Below are 18536 nucleotides of genomic sequence, written 5' to 3' on the forward strand. Positions count from 1 at the left end.
GTGATGAAACAGTATGTAATTTAAATAGGATTATAGACTTCTTTTTGTATAAATTAAAACGATGTCAAGAAAAAAGCTTCATATTCTATTTTTTTCCTATCTCAACCCCAGTTCTTAAGAAATTAAATTTTATATTTAAGTTTGGATTTAAATGTGTTCTTCCCGAAATATCTCATAAAACTCTCAATGTGCACTTATTCCTAAATGTACTGTGATTTATCCTATTTTTAAAACTCTAGTAATATACAAAAAACAGTATTTTACCTTTTGGGTGTACTGGGATTGCTTTTTCCATCTTGTGAGTATAATAAGCAGACAACTATAAATGCCTTGAACCAAGTTACAGGCCAGGGCCAGGCATACTGTAGCTTAAACTGTACAGTATTTGAATTCTGACTCTCAACATGTTAGGAAAGGTCAAGAGAAAAATCCTGAACTGAAGTAGTTACACCAAACAATCTCTTAGAACACTAAGGAGGCCTCATCACCAGCATCACAATGGGCAGTGTTTTGAGCCAATTGCTGTTCATGTGATGACAAAAGCACTAATGGTCCTAGGCTGTGAGGCACTCCTACTGAATGCTCAGGTGAACTGCGTACGCCTTTGGAGGTTAATTTGTGAATGAAATGTGTAAGGATAGTGCTAAGCCCAATGCTGGCTCTTCATGCCTTCACGTCTATCCACTGGTGATGGTTGTGTAAACTTCTGTTAATTTTGAAGAGGACAGTTTGACAATAAGCAGAAGAAGGCTAAAATGTAAACAACGTTTAAAACAATACATAATTCCCCCTCTAGGAAATGTATTACATTATACACTGAAAAGAACCCAGGTATCCAACAATAGGAGAGTAGTTCAAGAGCAGCCACTGAATCTACTACCATATTCATAGTATTAAAGGATATTTAGTCACATGGGAAAATACTCATGACATGTGAAGTAAAACAAAGTTAAGAGGTTTTTATAAACACAGACCCAAAGATGAAAAGAAAATACAAAACACGTATGTATTTTGGTGGCTCTCATTGGATGGTCAAATGATGGGTGGTTTTACATTGCTTTATACTTTTGAATAGTTTCTAAATTTTTCACAATTGCCACATATTCCATTTGTAACCAGAATAAATGTTTTTAATAAAAAACATACAAAAATGTTACCTTTATACAGTTAAGGGTTTATTGGAACTGTAGGTGAAGATCAAATGATTTTCCATTTGAGAGCACCAAATACAGCCACAACTTGCCGACACCCTGTGCTGGGAAAATATGTAAACCTTCTTAACCAAGCCAGTAGATTTTCAGCATTCACTGCAGAGTAAACAAGCTGAAGAGAGATTACAAGGTTTGAAGTTTGGAAAGGGATAACCTGGGAATGTTTTAAATATAAATATGCTTTAATTTATTTCCTAAGTGATCAACAAGACTTCTGCAATGATTTATACTCAAAGTTATTTTGGGTATCTCATTTTACGTTCTTGCTTTGTTTTCCCCTATTAAATGAACTAGGTTATTTACAGTGTTTTGACAAAATGCATAGACTCTTAAAATTCATATGCATCTCTTAAGGGCTGTTTGTGTTTTTTGTGGGTTTTTTTTTTTTTTCCGGTCACGCCTCAGGGTTTGTGGGATCTCAGTTCCCCGACCAATCCCAGGGCCACCTCATTGAAAGCGACGAGTCCTAACCACTGGACTGCCAGGGAATTCCCATTTTTGGAGTTTTTTAAAATTCTAAAATATTCATAAAGACGATATAGAGTAAAATGGTTTCTAATGGGCTGTCTTTACTATCTTCTCTCTGAGAGGCTTGTTCTCCTAAAGTTGTTCAAAAGTAATTCCCAAACTTGCTTTCTGGGAATTGAAAATTAAAGTCAGGGGAGCATGTTGGTGGTGGTCTAGGAACTTAATATTTTAAACATTTTTCTATAAACAAGTCAATAGAGAGCTGCTTTCAGAGTTAAGGGCCCACATGCCCCTTCTCCACCCTCCCATCATGACCTCAACCCACAAGTAAAACATACACACATACACACACACACACACACACACACCCCTATTCTAAATCATCCAGCACATCACTGGTGCCTGAAAACATTTATTGAACACCCTTAGTGTGCTGAGCACTGCTGTAGGCCTTGGAAATATGAAGATGGGTAGGATACAGTCCCTGCCCTAAGCATTATCTGACAGGTAACCCCCCCCCCCACCAAATATGTTTCTTGCTTCTCAGTAAATTGGAGTCCAAACTCTTCAGTTTGGGACGTTGAGCCAACCCCAGCCGATCTTTCCAGCCTGGAATCTCCGTACGCCTCCCTGCCTCTTCTCCCAGGAACCTTAGGCTCTAACCATAGGGAAAATTTGTCATTTCCCAAATGCCACTCCTGTTCCCTCCAATGTCTGTCTTTGACTACATATACCATAAATCACAAGCCCAGCTAAAATCCCACCTCTCTCCCAAGGTCACTCCATATACCCCAGTAAAAATTACACTCTTTTGGTTTCTTCTCCTTCCCATTAGCTTTGTATCCCCAGTAAAGCACTCCTTACCATCTGCCTTGAATCCATCTCCCCCAACAAAATCGCATGTCCCTGCAGGACACAAATGGTCTTGTCTTTGTGCCCATCATGATGCCTCTGAGCACAGTATCCCACACCAAAGAGACCACTGATGTTTGGTGAACTCAATTTTATTCTTATAAACATAAAAGGTAAAATTAAGAATAAAATTTCATAGAATGCCATCTTAAAATGTAGAAGAAATGAGTCAGAAAAATCACCCTCTTACAACCATCGTAGTAGTAATTGATTAAGGCAAGAATTAATGGAAGCTAAAATGATTGGGTACCATTCTGATGAGGAATAGTATATTTTACATAGTCTCAAAGTATTTCCCCACAAATAAGGTATTAATTACAATGGGAAAAATAGTAACCTACCAATGGAAAAACTTGGCAGACGCTACCTTAAGCAGATGACCAAAATTCACATCATCATTAATGGGACAAACTGATATCTTGGGGTTTTTTTGATGTGATGAACTGAGAAGGATGCAACGTTGTTTATCTTGTGTTGTATTGTACTGTACATAAAAATACATCACCTGAATCTAACCATGAGGAAAGTCAGACAAACTCAAATTGAGGAACTTTCTACAAACCACTGGCTTCACTCTTCAAAAATGTACAATAAATATGATGAAAGAGGGACTTCCCTGGTGGCGCAGTGGTTAAGAATCCGCCTGCCAATGCAGGAGACACGGGTTCAATCCCTGGTCCGGGAAGATCCCACATGCCGCGGAGCAACTAAGCCCGTGCGCCACAACTACTGAGCCTGCGCTCTAGAGCCCCCGAGCCACAACTACTGAGCCCACGTGCCTAGAGCCCATGCACCTAGAGCCCGTGCTCCATGACAAGAAAAGCCACCGCAATGAGAAGCCCGCGCACCGCAACAAAAAGCCCCCGCTCGCCGCAACTAGAGGAATCCTGCGCGCAGCAACAAAGACCCAACGCAGCCAAAAATAAATTAAAATAATATGCATATGATGAAAGAGTCATGGAAGACAAAGTTTCAGCTACTGTTTCTTTTTAAAGGAATAAATAATCCTGGTTTGATCTACATGCGGGGAGGCCGGCGGGAACTGTCACGATAAACATAATTGGGCTAATTAGTAAAATTTGAGTATGAACTGTAAATAAAATTTTCAAACACTTTGAAATTCCACTTTTAGGTATTCATTCCTCAAAATCACTTAAATGTTCACAAAGATAGACGTACCAGAATGTTTATTGCAGCATTGTTTGCAATGAACATTATTGGGGTATTAGCAAAATTTGAGTATGGACAATGTTACATTTCTGAACTCGATAGTATAACTGTGGTTATATAAGAGAATACCCTTGTTCTTCGAATATACTCCCTAAATGTTTATGGATAAAGGGTCATGATGTTTGCAACTAATGGTTGAATTAATCAAGGCCAAAACCAGTGTGTGTGTGTGTGTGTGTGTGTGTGTACAGAGAGAGATAGGCAAAAACAGAGGGACAGAGAGATAAACAGTGAGACAGAGAAAGCAGATGTGGCAAAATGTTAGTGACTGATGAATCTGGGTAAAATGAATATGGGAATTTTTTGTTTATTCTGGCAACTTTTTCTTTAAGTTTGAAATCATTTTGAAATTAAAAGGAAAAAAAAAGAATAAAGGTTTGAGAACAATTTGTTTTATTTCGAAAGATGAGATCCTGCTTTCTGGCACTGGTCTTCACAGATTTGTTTTTGTAGGAGACTTGAAATTAAATTGAGGAGAACCTATCACAAACCCATAAAAGCAATCCCACCTCAGCTAAAACATACAGACCTTATGGAACTATCATTTTTGTCGTGATGGCCCTATGTACTGAGTACCACCACTATCACTGCACTTATCAAATTTATTTTTATTATATTACATGTTACATTCATCTTTGTTTCTTCAGCCAACCATGGCTCTGCTGTGCAGAGTACTATATGAAAATGCATGTCTGAATGAAGAACGCACACGTACACACACAAAACACAAGGGCCTCCAGAGCTTTGAACTACATTTTTTGACTTAAATTTTATATTTAAGTATAAAATGATGTGACATTTGGGGATTTGCTTCAAAATAACCCAGAGAGGATAAACACTGAATGAAGGTATGAATGAAAAAGATTGACCACGAGTTAATAATGGTTGAAGCTGGGTGATGAGTACATGAAGGGTTCATTCTCACTATTTTTGTATCTTTTTGAAACATTCTATGATATAAAAAAATTTTTTTTAAGGAAAGCACAGTAGAAGCAGTAGTAATAAGAAGCACAACTTGACCAATCAATGAAATATAAATTGTATTTTAATGTAGTGTAGATTAGGTTTTTGACTTTTAATTTTAAAAAACAAACAAATAAACCAAAAAAAAGAAAAAAAAAACTGCCGTAAAGCCGTAGTCTCTCTTTAGTGTCTGAGAAGACAGGTCTCAGGTAGCATGAAATAAAAACCTGTCCCAGGGAATAAGTTAGATTTTGGAGATGCAGCTTTCAAATTTGAAAAATACTAGATTCTTCTTTGTGCCACCAGAGAATTTTGAGAAAATCGGATCCTTAACATTGCTCTCAATTTATTGTTGAGGTTTAGAACCTCAGACATTATAAGCAGGTGTGACCTAACGACAAATGGAACAAAAGACAAATTACACAAAAAAGATGACTGAAGAAATGCACAGGGATGGTGTACATGTCTGGGGGAGAAGGGATAGATTAAGTATTTTCCTATAAAAAAGAATTTTTAAAACAACCAACAATTATTTATTAGAGTCCCACTATGTGTTAGACAGTGGGAGTTATGGCAAAAGCAACGGACCTTCAGTTGGGTAGCTTCCCATCTCGTTGAAGTTACAGTATATGTGCACATAAAATAGCAAAATAACTTTGTGCCAGTGGATAATGAACAAGGAAGAAGGAGAGATCCGCTGTGGACTTTGATTCTTGAATTGACCTTAAAGAAAACACAAGTTTCTGCAAAACAGCAGATAGGAGGAGAGAGGAGGGAATTCTATGTAAGAACAGACATAGTGCTTAGGGTAAATCACAAACTGGGTAAACTGGTGAGAACAGTTGGCCCACGGATAGATCAAACCTAATTTCTACATGCTATATAAAGAATTTATATAATAAAGTCCAAGAGAAAGTCTAACCTAATGGAGAGCCTTGTGTATCAGTGTGATCGTGAAGGTAAAAGACAAATGACCCCTTTACCCCAAACCCCTAAATAGTAAGTGACTATCTGGGAGAAAACATTTGCAACAAAGGATTCATATTCACAATCATAAAAGAGATCTTTAAAAAAAAATCTGTAAGACAGAGATAACCCAAGGAAAATTAGGCAATGGTGGTAAATAGGCAATTCACAGAAGATGTACAAGAGGCCGATAAATGTATGAAAAGTTTCTCAACCCCACCACTCTCAGGGAAATGCAAAACAAACAGCAATGGGATAACCATTTTTGCTCACCTGATGTACAGAAATGAAAGTGATTCAGAGAGGGTGTGGGGAAACTGGAAGTCTCGTAATGTTAGTAAAAATATAACTTTGTAGGGTCTTGGTAAAACGGCTCTCTGCACAGGGCACTCTAAATCATCTATCAAAAGGTAAAATTTTCACACACTTTGAAATTCTACTCTTAGAAATTCATTCCTCAAAATCCCTTAAGTGTGCACAAAAGTAGATAGATGTAGCAGAATGTTTATTGCAGCATTGTTTGTAATAATGAAAGATTGACAATTATCTAAATATCCAGCAATAAGTAATGGTCAACTAAATGAGTGAGTAAATTCTACTCTATCCACATATTACCCAGAAATTTTAACAGAATGAAGTAGCTATATCTATACTGACATGAAATGTCTCTAAAGGCACAATAAGTGAAAAAAAATGTCACTGGTTAATACATATCTCATGGTGTCATTTATGTAAGCGATTTATGTGAAACATATATTGTCTAAAATGGCTAACACACAACTGTTAACAGTTTACCTCTGGAGAGAGGAGAGAGATTGGGGGTTGTGGATGGCAGGCAGGGAGGGAGGTTGCTAGTTATGTCCCAGTTAAGCATTGGCGATTCCATGCAAAAAGTAGCCTATCTCCATAAATGCCTATTACTAGGAAGATGAGCTAGGACTCATGGAATGTGGTTGGTCTGAAAAGAACCAAAGGATTCATCTCACCTAATAGAACCCTCTCAATTTTAGAAACCCATTATTCAACAAGCATTTACTGAGCACCTACTATGGGACATGAACTGTGCTAAAGAGCACTGGTGACTCAAAGGAAAAAAAAAAGTGTTAAAAAGTGTTATTAAAGATTAAACACCAAATACCTTGAAAACCTAAAAGATAAAGCATTATCTGTGTCAGACAGTCAAGGAAGGCTTCCTGGAGGAAGAGATCTCTGAGAAGGGCCTTGAAGAATTTGAATTCAGTTTTTTGACTCAAGTCCAGTAATCTTCTACTCCATGATCCTCAGACTTCTCTGATAGGAACATAGAAAGTAAGACGTAATTAAAGATAATCTCATATTTCTGGAGAGAAATCATTCCTAGAAAGAGAGGGCTTGTGTCTACCCATTAAAAAATATATATTAGAAACTTACCATGACTGAGTTTCTCAAGATGCTACACGTATACTGCAAGATATAATGCCACTGGTGTTAGCTCTTGAAAAGAAGTCAGCAGAATCATCAGGGTGCTTGCTATAGCCATTTACTAAGTCAATGTAGGGGATCTGATCCTTTCAATTTTCCTGCCCAGTTATTTTAGGCTGATTATATGCCTGGAAAATTTCTATCCTTCTCATTACAGATATTTGATTATGTATAATCACTTTTTTCCCCCATAAAGCATTCTATTTTACACTTTTCCTTGTTTAATTGGTGACTTGGCTAAATGTGTTTAAATCGTATACCTCTAGTAATATGTCATCATTGGAGTTATACTGTGTTAAATTTTTTAGGAATTTATGAAAAATAAGGGAATAATAAATGCCAGTGCCACCTCAACCCTGTGACGTTCGACATGCAAACACACTGGCCTTCCTGACATGTGGCAGCACTCATGGTTCATGACTATGGGACTGTAAGGCGAAGTCCAGTATGTTTAAGGAGGTAAGCCACTTCTCAAGGGTTCTTTTTTTTGCAAAGATACAGCCATAATACTTTTTTATGATAGCTTGGTAAATCTCTTAAAGAAAAGGGAGAGGTTTATGACAGAAATGGTGATAAAGCTTTAACTACATGTGTGTGGTTAACTCTGTTCCAGCCATTCAAGTTAACTTCTACCTATATTTATGGGCTTCATTGCATAATATATGAAGTTTGCAGGAAGTGCCCGGAAGATAAGGTTACATGGACAAGTTATTTAAGTTTGAAAGTAAACCACAGCTCATGCTGGGAAACTAGTTTATAGCCCATTTTGTAACCCAAGTGAATACGTCATTCATTTTCTTTTCATTTTTTTTTCTTATCTCATAGTTAACATGAGGCAATTAATCATTGTTTGAATGTGCAGCCTAGTAAGTTGACAAAAGAACGCAGCTTTGGGGATTGATTAGCTGAAAAGTCAGTAAATTACATTTAAGAAGTTCAGATAAACATTTGATGATATTCAAACCACCTTGAGCAAATGGATGATTTGCACACATCATGATGTCCCACTAGATAATGTTTTCCTTCACAAGCTTCATTCAGTAATGAGACTCATTTCTACCAACAAATATTACTTGATCAATAGACCTTGCATTTGCCACAAGAAATGACCTTTCATGGTTAATGTATAACTGATTACTGTTCTTCCTCTGTAGTAGCCTACATTTGACAGTAGAGAAATAAACTGTGTACACTGTAAAACACTAAAATATGTCAAACGCTGTAGTATACCTTCAGAGTATTATCATTTGGCAATGTACAAGGGCTATGACCCATTTGTACTGTACCCACCCACCATTTCAGTTCTTGCTGGCTGCAATCAAACTTTTGCCCTAATATTTAGGTATTTAGAATAATCAAGGCTATTCTTCTTACACCTTAAGGAAAAAACCCAAACCCAAACCGAAGACCCTCTAATGGTGACAACAGTGGTTTTGAAGGGTAATGTACGTAGAAGAGAAACAACTCTCATGAAAGGAAATTACCCTAAAATCTTTGTTGTGGAAAATGAAAACTAATGACATGTTCCCGTTGTAATGCAGAATCGCCTGTCGCCCAATTTCCCCGTGTGAGATGCAGTTCATTTTCAAATGTAAATAACTTGTCCATTTAATAATTTGCTCCTCCCCATGACTGCAAAAGAACCTTTAACAACAGCCATCTTCCTATTTCATTCACTGTCAAGAACACTCTAAAGGAGTTCCATTGTTTTCCCTGGGATAATTTTAACAGATTAAACGATTAAAAAAAAAAAAAAGGTATCACTATATCCGAGGGCTCTGTCTTTGAAATCAATGTAAATAAAAGATGCCACCTTATTAAATCTGAAACGGCGTGTTACCTGTTTTTCATTGACCTTGTGGAGGTTTTCAATGACAACTGAATTAACCAGGTGAGGGAGGCTCTTTGAGGGGCCCAGTCACACTCCATTGTGCAGGATGGCACCTCGCAAAGCTCTTAGATTAGGCTGCGGAGGGAACAAAGCTAGGTACACTCTCTCCAGCTTCAGGTAAACAAGATTATTGTTCTCCATCCCTGCTGTTCGGAATGAATGCAATGCTGCAAAGCTAATTGCTGCTATAATTAGGAAAAAACCACACCCCAAATGACTGAGAATGTGCTAACTCAGTGTGGTTTAAACCTCAGAGACATTTCCCCTCCTATACAGGTGTGATGGGCTCTATTCATAGTTTTAAAATGATAAGTTTAAATGTTAACATGATATTGCAAAAAATGCTCTCAGGTTGGAAGGTGGAAGCTGGTGGGGGCAAGGTATAAGTGCTTAACGGTCGTTAGCCTTCTGGCCAGAGGAGGAGAAAATTCCATTTTGGGATTGAATACAAAGTAAGACAGCAAATGCAGTCTATGGAAAGTTTCCCCTTTGAGAAGGCCCTGCTTGGCTCACAAGCTTTGCCCCATACCATTTCATAAAATATGCAACTTTCAAGCCACCTCCACGTAAGGAGATTTCACTCTGCTGTTGAGACATTCTTCCCCATATCTAACTAAATCACCCGATCTGCAGTTTAGCAATCCCATTTCCTCACATCTTCAGCAACATCTAACTTTCTATATTGACATCTATTTTCTTACAACAAAAATAACTAAGCTGAATACCACAAAATTACAATTGGAAGCCTTTTTAAAAAAAGATATTTTCTTCTCTCCTTACTGTACTTATATACTCTAACTGGATTGTTTAATTGGTTTCAAATTTAAAAACAAGATTTAGGAATCAATCATTGCTTAAGTTGCGGATTCCCAAGTGGTGCTTCCAAGTGTAAAGTCTGGGGAAAACAGACTTCAGAGCTGCCGGCTGGATTATGGTTAACAGGTTAGCAAGTATAACTCAGTTAAGGCTTTACCTCCTTCTGTGCTTAATAGGAAAACTAGGACATTTTTAAGATTTCAATCTTATTCTTCAATAAGATAACTCTTTTCACCTATGTGAACATGAATGAAAACACTAATAATTATAGCTTTTTGCTGCTTGGCGTAAAATAATCTTTCTACTGTAATTAGATTTGAAGGGGAACTAGAAAAGACCTTCAATAAAATGCTGTCGCGAATTCCCTCCAAAACGGCTTGCCTGTAATTAAGGTGCATTTACAGATCTGATATTCCTTAAAAGAAGCATTAACATTACAAAGACCAATTATTCATGGTCAAACAAAGGAGATTCAGATTCTCTGATCAAAGCAGTAATCTCTTTTACAGTTGTTATTTTTGAAGTATCTTCAAACAGAACAAACACACATTGACTATGTAAACAGGTATAGCTGTGGGCTAATTTGCTGTTTTCAGGATCCCATCGTTTTCCCACATGGCTCAAACTTAGTATGGTCTACCCCCTTTCCATCCCCAGCCCCAACTGCTGATGTTGAGGGAGGAATAAGAACTTTTCAAAAGGGGAAAAATTCCAAATATCAGTTTAGTATTTAAACAGTCGTAATGTAAAGGTCATCGACCATTTTTAACATAACCTGGTCCATTTTCCAAAGTTGCTTGTTTTCGGAAATGTCAGCAAGCTTTTTAAATGATCAAAGGCAGAGAAACAAAGACATGAGTCAAGTGAAAGAGTGCTGAATTGGGTTTGAGAAAAATCTGAATCTGAGTCTCGGTTTGGCCCTTCTCTTGCTGTCAGGCCTGAGCAAATTCCTTAGAAACTCTAGACCTTTTTCTGCAAATGTAAAATCGGGATAACAGCTGGGAATTCCCTGGCGGTACAGTGGTCAGGACTCGGTGCTCTCACTGCCGAAGCCCGGGTTCAATCCCTGGTGGAGGAACTGAGATCCGGCAAGCTGCATGGGCGCAGCCAAAAAAAAAAAAAGAAAAGAAAAAAAAGGGATAACAGCACATCCCTGAACTAGGAGGTTTAGGAGGGTGTGAAGGCCAGGTTCAACCTCAGGACATGAGGGAGCACTGTCAAATAAGAGGTATGTTCATATAAATAAAAATATGTTTTTAAACCTCATTGTACCCCCGGAGAAACATCCTTGGAGTCCCAAGGAGTAGAAACGACCAAAAAAGAAAAACTACTTTAACACCTATAACAGCTTGTGTCAAAAGTGATTAGGGAAACTCTAGCTCTGTGGCTCACGAATGTTAAATGGGTTTCTTTTCTAAAGGGCTCCTCAGAAGGCTTTGAATCTCCAAGAGAATCTCAGTAGAATGAAACTTATGTCAAACATTTGACGGAACTTCTTTAGCCTGAGGCTACTGGAGTGCTCCTTTGAAAACACTTTGAGGATTGTGGCCTTCTGATACATTACTGATTTGATTGGGTAGGAAACACTTAGATGCTCAAGCAAATCTACTTTTTAGTCTATACCATTTGGTACAAATGAACAATTAATGGCAGCAGAGTGTCCTGACATGATTTACAGCATAAAGAGTTTGCAAAAATGTGCCACTTATTTATTTATTATTTTTTTTGACTCAATATATCTAACAGCTCTACCACTTGTAACTTGAGTGACTTTAGGTAAGTTCCCAAATCTCTCCAACGCTCAGCATTCTCATCTGTGAAACAGAGATAATATTTGCTGGGTAAGTTGTGGCCAAAATCAAATAAATGTAATTCGTACACTGAGCTTAATAAATAGTGGATTTAATTTTCTCATTCATTCAGAAATGTCTAGGTCAAAAGAGTGACCTTTTCTAGGTCACATAGCAACTCAGTGACATTGTTAGAAAGGGACCAGGATTTTGGAAACTACCCTTGTTTGAATTCACCCCTATCAAAATTCTAGAATAGATTACTAAAGGGAAAATTTGTAAGAAGAAAAGGAATAACCACTAGGGACCAATATTATTCCAATACAAACAAGCTGGGCTAAACTAAGACAAACATTTTTCCCCCAGTGGTGCTATTAGATTAGTAGCCAGGGGGGATGCCAGAGGCATGAAAAAAAAAAATCTTAAGTTGTTCTTGTGGATAAGATGGTTGTAGGTGAATTAGCCTACAATCTAGCAAGATTTATTTATACTATTTGAAAAAACTGTACCCAGAGAGTGATTGATTTCAATGTAGAAGAAAATGTTCAGCATTTATCACAGAGGTCTCTCTCAAATAATATTTTCATCAATGACCTGGAGGAAGACATGAGAGTTATACAAGATGCAAATTGGGAAGAAAAAGCTAATATGTTGGTTGGCAAAATCAGGAATCTTAAGGGTTCCAATAAGCCAGAAGGATGGGCAGAAGTTAAAAACGATACTTAATAGAGAAACAAAGACTTTTACTCATGTTCTGAAAAACTTGGGACTAAATTCCAGCTCTCTCACTTATACAAATCCTGTGATTTAACTGCTTTGAATCTGTTTCCTCGTCTCAAAAATGCAGATAATAACTACTGCATGAAATTGGGAGAAGTACATAACATAAAGGGCCATCCAAAGAGGTGTTCTATGCAGATCTCGGCACATATAGTTAGGCCAAGAAGTACTGGTGCTAGTATTAGTTGTAGTAATGATACTAATACCAAAAAAGGTGATGCAGAAAAAGTTTTAGGGGTTTTAACTGACTACAGGTTCAATATTAATAAATAGTCTGAGGGGCTTCCCTGGTGGCGCAGTGGTTAAGAATCCGCCTGCCAATGCAGGGGACACAGGTTTGAGCCCTGGTCCAGGAAGATCCCACGTGCCGAGGAGCGGCTAAACCCATGCACCACAACGACTGAACCCGCATGCCACAACTACTGAAGCCTGTGCGCCTTCAGCCCGTGCTCCACAACAAGAGAAGCCACCGCAATGAGAAGCCTGCGCACTGCAACGAGCAGTGGCCCCCGCTCACCGCAACTAGAGAAAGCCCATGTGCAGCAACACAGACCCAACACAGCCAAAAATCAATCAATCAATCAATCAATCAATCAATCAATTAATTAAAAAAATAGTCAGATGAGGCTGACAATTATTTTGGTGAGTTGTAAGTAGTTCTAGAAGCCCCTTTTTAGAGACACCTGGGCAAACTAGAATGCATTTATGTAAGAGTGGCAAAATGGTGGACAGTTGAGAAATCAAATCACATGAAAAGCAAATGACTTTGTGACATGCACTGGGTAAATCCCTTTTAAAAAACAAAACAAAACTACTTTATTGAGGTATGATTAACACACAAAAAGCTGTGTATATTTAATGTATACAACTTGATGAGTTTGTAGGGTAAATTCCTTTTAAACATATCAGTTCCTTTAAGCCTCTCTATAACTCATTAGGAAGGTATAATTATTCCAGTTTTTAAGATGAGGAACTAAGGCACAGAGAGGTTAAGTGATCACATACCTACTGAGAGGTGATGAAATATGAAACTGGAATATGGACGTAGAAAATGGATTACATGTATTCATTGTTGTTCCAAGGGCAAATTAATGTGGATGGATGGGGTCAAAGGAATATTTAACTGATGGACAGCCAACAAAATAACTGACATGGACTCTTCAAAAATATCCATGTTCTAAGAGACAAAGAAAGATTGAGGAACTATTCGAGATTAAAGGAGATCTAGGAGATACTACAACTGAATGCAATGAATGATTGGAGATTTTCCTTGGCATAAAAGGCATTATTGGGACAATTGGTGAAATCTGAATAAGGTCTTTAGATTAGATAACAGCACTGTATCAATGTTAATTTCCTGATTTTGATCATTGTCTTCTTCTTATGTAAAAGAATGTCCTTGTTCTTAGGAAATGCTCACTGAACCATTTGGCAATAAAGGGAAATCATATCTTCAAAGTACTCTCAAAAGGTTTAGAACAACAACAAAAGAGAGACTAGAGAAAAGGACAAAGCACATGTGATAAAATGTTAACATTTGAAAAATTTGGGTAAAGGATAAAATTATTTGCAATATTCTTGCAACTTCTCTGTAAGCCTGCAATTATGTCAAAATAAAAAGTTTCAAAGAATTGAAAAACATGTAGGGCACTGGATAAAATAAAATCTAAGAGGAAATATTCCGTAGACAATTGGTAACATAGGATTGGAAGTAGAAAAGACTCCAGGGATTATAAGGGGTACAGAGGAAGATTTGAAAGTTGTATGTGAGAACAGATGAGAGTAATTGATTCATTCCTTTCATTCACTCAGAAAGATACTTTTCATCATTTAGGACTTAAAAAAAAAAAACAATTGTACTAACTATTAGAGCTACTGACACCTTTATTTCCAAAGTGATGAAAAAAATAAATGCTCAAATAAATTAGTCTGCACTGACTCTTTCGGGAGGAACAAGTTCTGTATGTTTGGACACCAGAAAGGTATATCAGGAAGAGAAAAGGGTCAAAAAGACATTTTATATGTATTCAAGATGAGTACACAGATCTCATTAAAAAAAAAGTCTTTACTATTGTGGAGATGTGAGGAGCTCAATAAATAGAATGTTTCTTTCCAGGCAGGGTCTAGATGAGGAAGACAAAAGCAATGGATAGAGATTATACCCTCTTTCTTATTAATATATGTTATATCGGAGGATATATCAATAGTTGAAAGGGAAGGTCAAGTGGGCCTTAGTCTCCCCCCACTGTGCCTTAGACTTACCGTCTCGTCACAAGGTGATGACTATGACTTAGAACAAGAAAAGCAGGGCACTGTCCCAGGGATAGAAAAGGTGGTTCCTTTGTAGAAAACAAACAAACAAACAAAAAAAACCAACCACAAAAAAAACCAGAAAGAGGAAAACCTATACAAGCGCAGCTCCTTAAACAAAATGTACCAATCAGATAGTCAGGAGGTGCAAAGAGGCAGGAGCGTCTGGGAAAAAACCCTCCTCAGGGAAAACACGGAGTGTGGGCGGGGAAGGTGACGGCGGGATACGTTTATTTCCCGCTAATACTTTTTATGCTGAAAGGAGAATGGAGGAAAACAAAACAAAACATGGGGCTCACAACTGAACATTGAGGAGTGACTTTATCCAAGGGATTAGAGAGAGAAGGACATTTAGGATGTGGTGAGAGACACAGAATTAGAAATTCAGTAACAGGAGGTGTAGCAAGTGCCTTCGGGGACACTGGTTTCAATTTGGTGGTTCGGGCAGAAACCAGATTGCAAGGGGTAAATGAGAGGTTCTCCTTTTTTTTTTTTTTTCCTTTCCTTTGTCTTTTCCTCAAGTGTTCGAATTTTGTCTTGGGCCCTCTGCATTTCTCACTTCTCACTCTTCCTGGATCATCTGCTCACCCACGGATGTTAATCTAAGGTAAACAGTACAAGTATAACGGGGTTAACCTTGGAAGGGAGAAAAGCCTATTATTTTTTTTTTTTTTAAATTAATTAATTAATTTTTGGCTGCGTTGGGTCTTCATTGCTGTGCGCTGGCTTTCTCTAGTTGCGGAGAGCCAGGGCTACTCTTCATCGCAGTGCGCGGGCTTCTCATTGTGGTGGTTTCTCTTGTTGCGGAGCACGGACTCTAGGCGCACGGGCTTCATTAGTTGTGGCGCGTGGACTCAGTAGTTGTGGCACACGGGCTTAGTTGCTCCGCGGCATGTGGGATCTTCCTGGACCAGGGCTTGAACCCGTGTCCCCTGAATTGGCAGGCGGATTCTTAACCACTGCGCCACCAGGGAAGCCCAAGCCTCTTCTTTTAAGAACAGGGAAAAAAAGATGTTAAGATAGACATGGAAAATGATCTTGTTTTTCTGGGTAACATGGGAGAAAAGGTCATCAAATTAGTTAACGTTTTTTTTCTGCTCTACTGAACGCTTGTTTCACTCCAGAATGGTATGTCGAATCGCATTCCCCAATGTGCTGGTATTTGGAGGTGGGGAGGGGGGTCCTTGGGAGGTGATTAGGTCACGAGGGTGGAACCTTCATGAATTGGATTAGTGCCTTTATAAAAGAGACCCCAAGAGCTCCCAAACTTCTTCTGCCAGTTGAGGGCACAGCAACAAGACACAGCTGCCCAAGAACCAGGAAATGGGCCCTCACCAGACACTGAGTCTGCTGGCACCTTGATCTTGGACTTCCTAGCTTCCAGAATTGAGAAATAAATTTCTGGTCTTTGTAAGCCATCCAGTCTATGATATTTTGTTATAGTAGCCTGAATGGACTGAGACATTTTCCAGCAAAAATTCAATGTAAAAAAAAAAAAATGAGGAAGCAAATATCATTTCTTTTTTCCTTCCTTTCTTCCTACCATTCAACAAAATTTTGAAGGACAATTTTTCTGTACCAGGCACTGTGCTAGGCGCTGGGGATACAGTAGTGTCAGATAAGATTTTCTGCTTTCCCGGAATATATATTCTATTTAGGAGGGACAGGCAATGAGCAAATAAGAAAATAAGAATTTCAGATGTTGCTCTAAAGAAAATAAAGCAAATGGAATGTAGAGGGGCAGGTGTGTGGCCTGGGTAGTATGTGTGAGGAGGAAGGGGCTGAACCCTAAACCTCGAAATGGGAATTTAAGGAATTATGTATCTAAATATTGAATAAGTTATAAAATCCAGGCATTTAAAAAATAAATTCAAAACTATTTATGAAGCCAAAGAAAATTGTATCAACATCTGTATACTTCTGCCAAAACCATTTACTCCTGATTCTATAAAGCGAAAACAAGTAAGTATCGTTTTTTTAAAAAAACAAAACCAAAATCAATTCACTTGTCTGCATGAATATTTGCTGGAACAATCACATGCTAAATTTTATTTCACCTTTACTGAAACAAAGGTACCTAAAGAACCTGTGACTGAACACCCCACATGGACAAACATGTTGTGATTATATTTGACCATATAATTTATTTTGATCAACTGGACGGACACACCAGTTAATTCTACAATTAATGAATATACATATATATTTGTGGGCATTCAGTGCCACATAAGACATGGCTATTGTCTCTGCTTGCCCACAAATTCATTGATTCAACCATCCTATATTGAGTATTCATTGTGTGCAAGGCATTATTCTAAGCTCTGAGGACACCAGTGGGAGGATATGCCTTCCTAAAGTTCTTTGTTCTCCTAAAGTTGGCCTCAGTGGCCATCGTGTTTTATCCTTTAGTTACCAAAGGTAATAGGAATTAGACAAGTGTTTTCCTTATTTGTTCTAGGTCCCTAGGGTCATAGCTTTGTTCCAGCTCCTGGTGAAAGTATTTTAAATAGATAGATATGTTTAGAAGATCCTAGAAGTAAGAAAATAAAATGAGGTAACTTTTATAGAATAGGTGGTGTGTTCCTGGAACTGTGTTAGTAACCAGTAATGATAATGAGCCAATCTTGCTAATAACAGTAAATCAAGATGATCATACCAAAAATAAATGGAAGGAAGCAAAAGTAAAAGAGGCAGATTTATGACTCTGATTGCGGTATTACAAATAAGTGAGCAGAGTAATGAGAGAGAAGTCATCAGCAGTTTAGAATGTCTACACATATTTTAGAGCACAGTTTTGAATGTTGGTGACATTTCTGCTACATTTAACAACTTGCTTAATAAAGCAATAACAGATGGCATTCAGGGAATTACATATGCTATGAACTTTGAAGGTTTAGGGGAAAGAAATTTAATTTTAGATTCTCAGTAAATGTTTTAATTGTTCTACGGTTATTAAAGAGAGGATAAAACATGATTAGATATAGAAAATAGAGGGGGGGACTTCCTTGGTGGTGCAGTGGATAAGACTCTGTGCTCCCAAAGCAGGGGGCCCCGGTTCGATCCCTGGTCAGGGAACTAGATCCCACACGCGTGCCGCAACTAAGAGTTCGCATGCCACAACTAAGCAGCCAGTGAGCTGCAACTAAGAAGCCCGCCTGCAGCAGCTAGGACCCAGCTCAACCAAATAAATAAGTAAATAAATAAATATAAAAAAATAGATTAAGTAAATACCTGATACAAAGTATCAGATCAAAGAAGATACAAAAACAAGTTCATTATTCTGATTCAGAGGACAATTTACTAATTAAAGGAAATAAAAAAGAAAGCTTTTCAAAAAAAAAGAAAAGCAAAGAGGGAGAGGGAGTGAGGGGGGAAAGGGAAGAGAAAGGAAGACTTAATAAGTATAGGGCCATGGAGAATTTCATAGTACTTTCCTGAAAATGATGTCATTGGAAATATACAGCAGTGGTATAAATAAATCCTATTATTTAAAGACAATGTTTATAAGGTGATTAAAGTGACTTTTGCATTTCAATTGTATTTAAATGACTTAGGTAAGATACAGGTACAATCTCCTTTTTAAAGAGGGATGTTAAAACAGAAGTCTGAACAATGACTTCAAAATCACATGACAGTAAGCAGTGATGAAATCACTAGCAGAAACAAATGAAATACAACTTGCGAAGTTGGCATGGAGCACAAAGGTATTGTGGCACTTAAGGATCAAGCAGTCCTCCG

The sequence above is a fragment of the Eubalaena glacialis genome, chromosome 16 (assembly GCF_028564815.1).
Source record: "Eubalaena glacialis isolate mEubGla1 chromosome 16, mEubGla1.1.hap2.+ XY, whole genome shotgun sequence".
Classification (NCBI taxonomy): Eukaryota; Metazoa; Chordata; class Mammalia; order Artiodactyla; family Balaenidae; genus Eubalaena; species Eubalaena glacialis.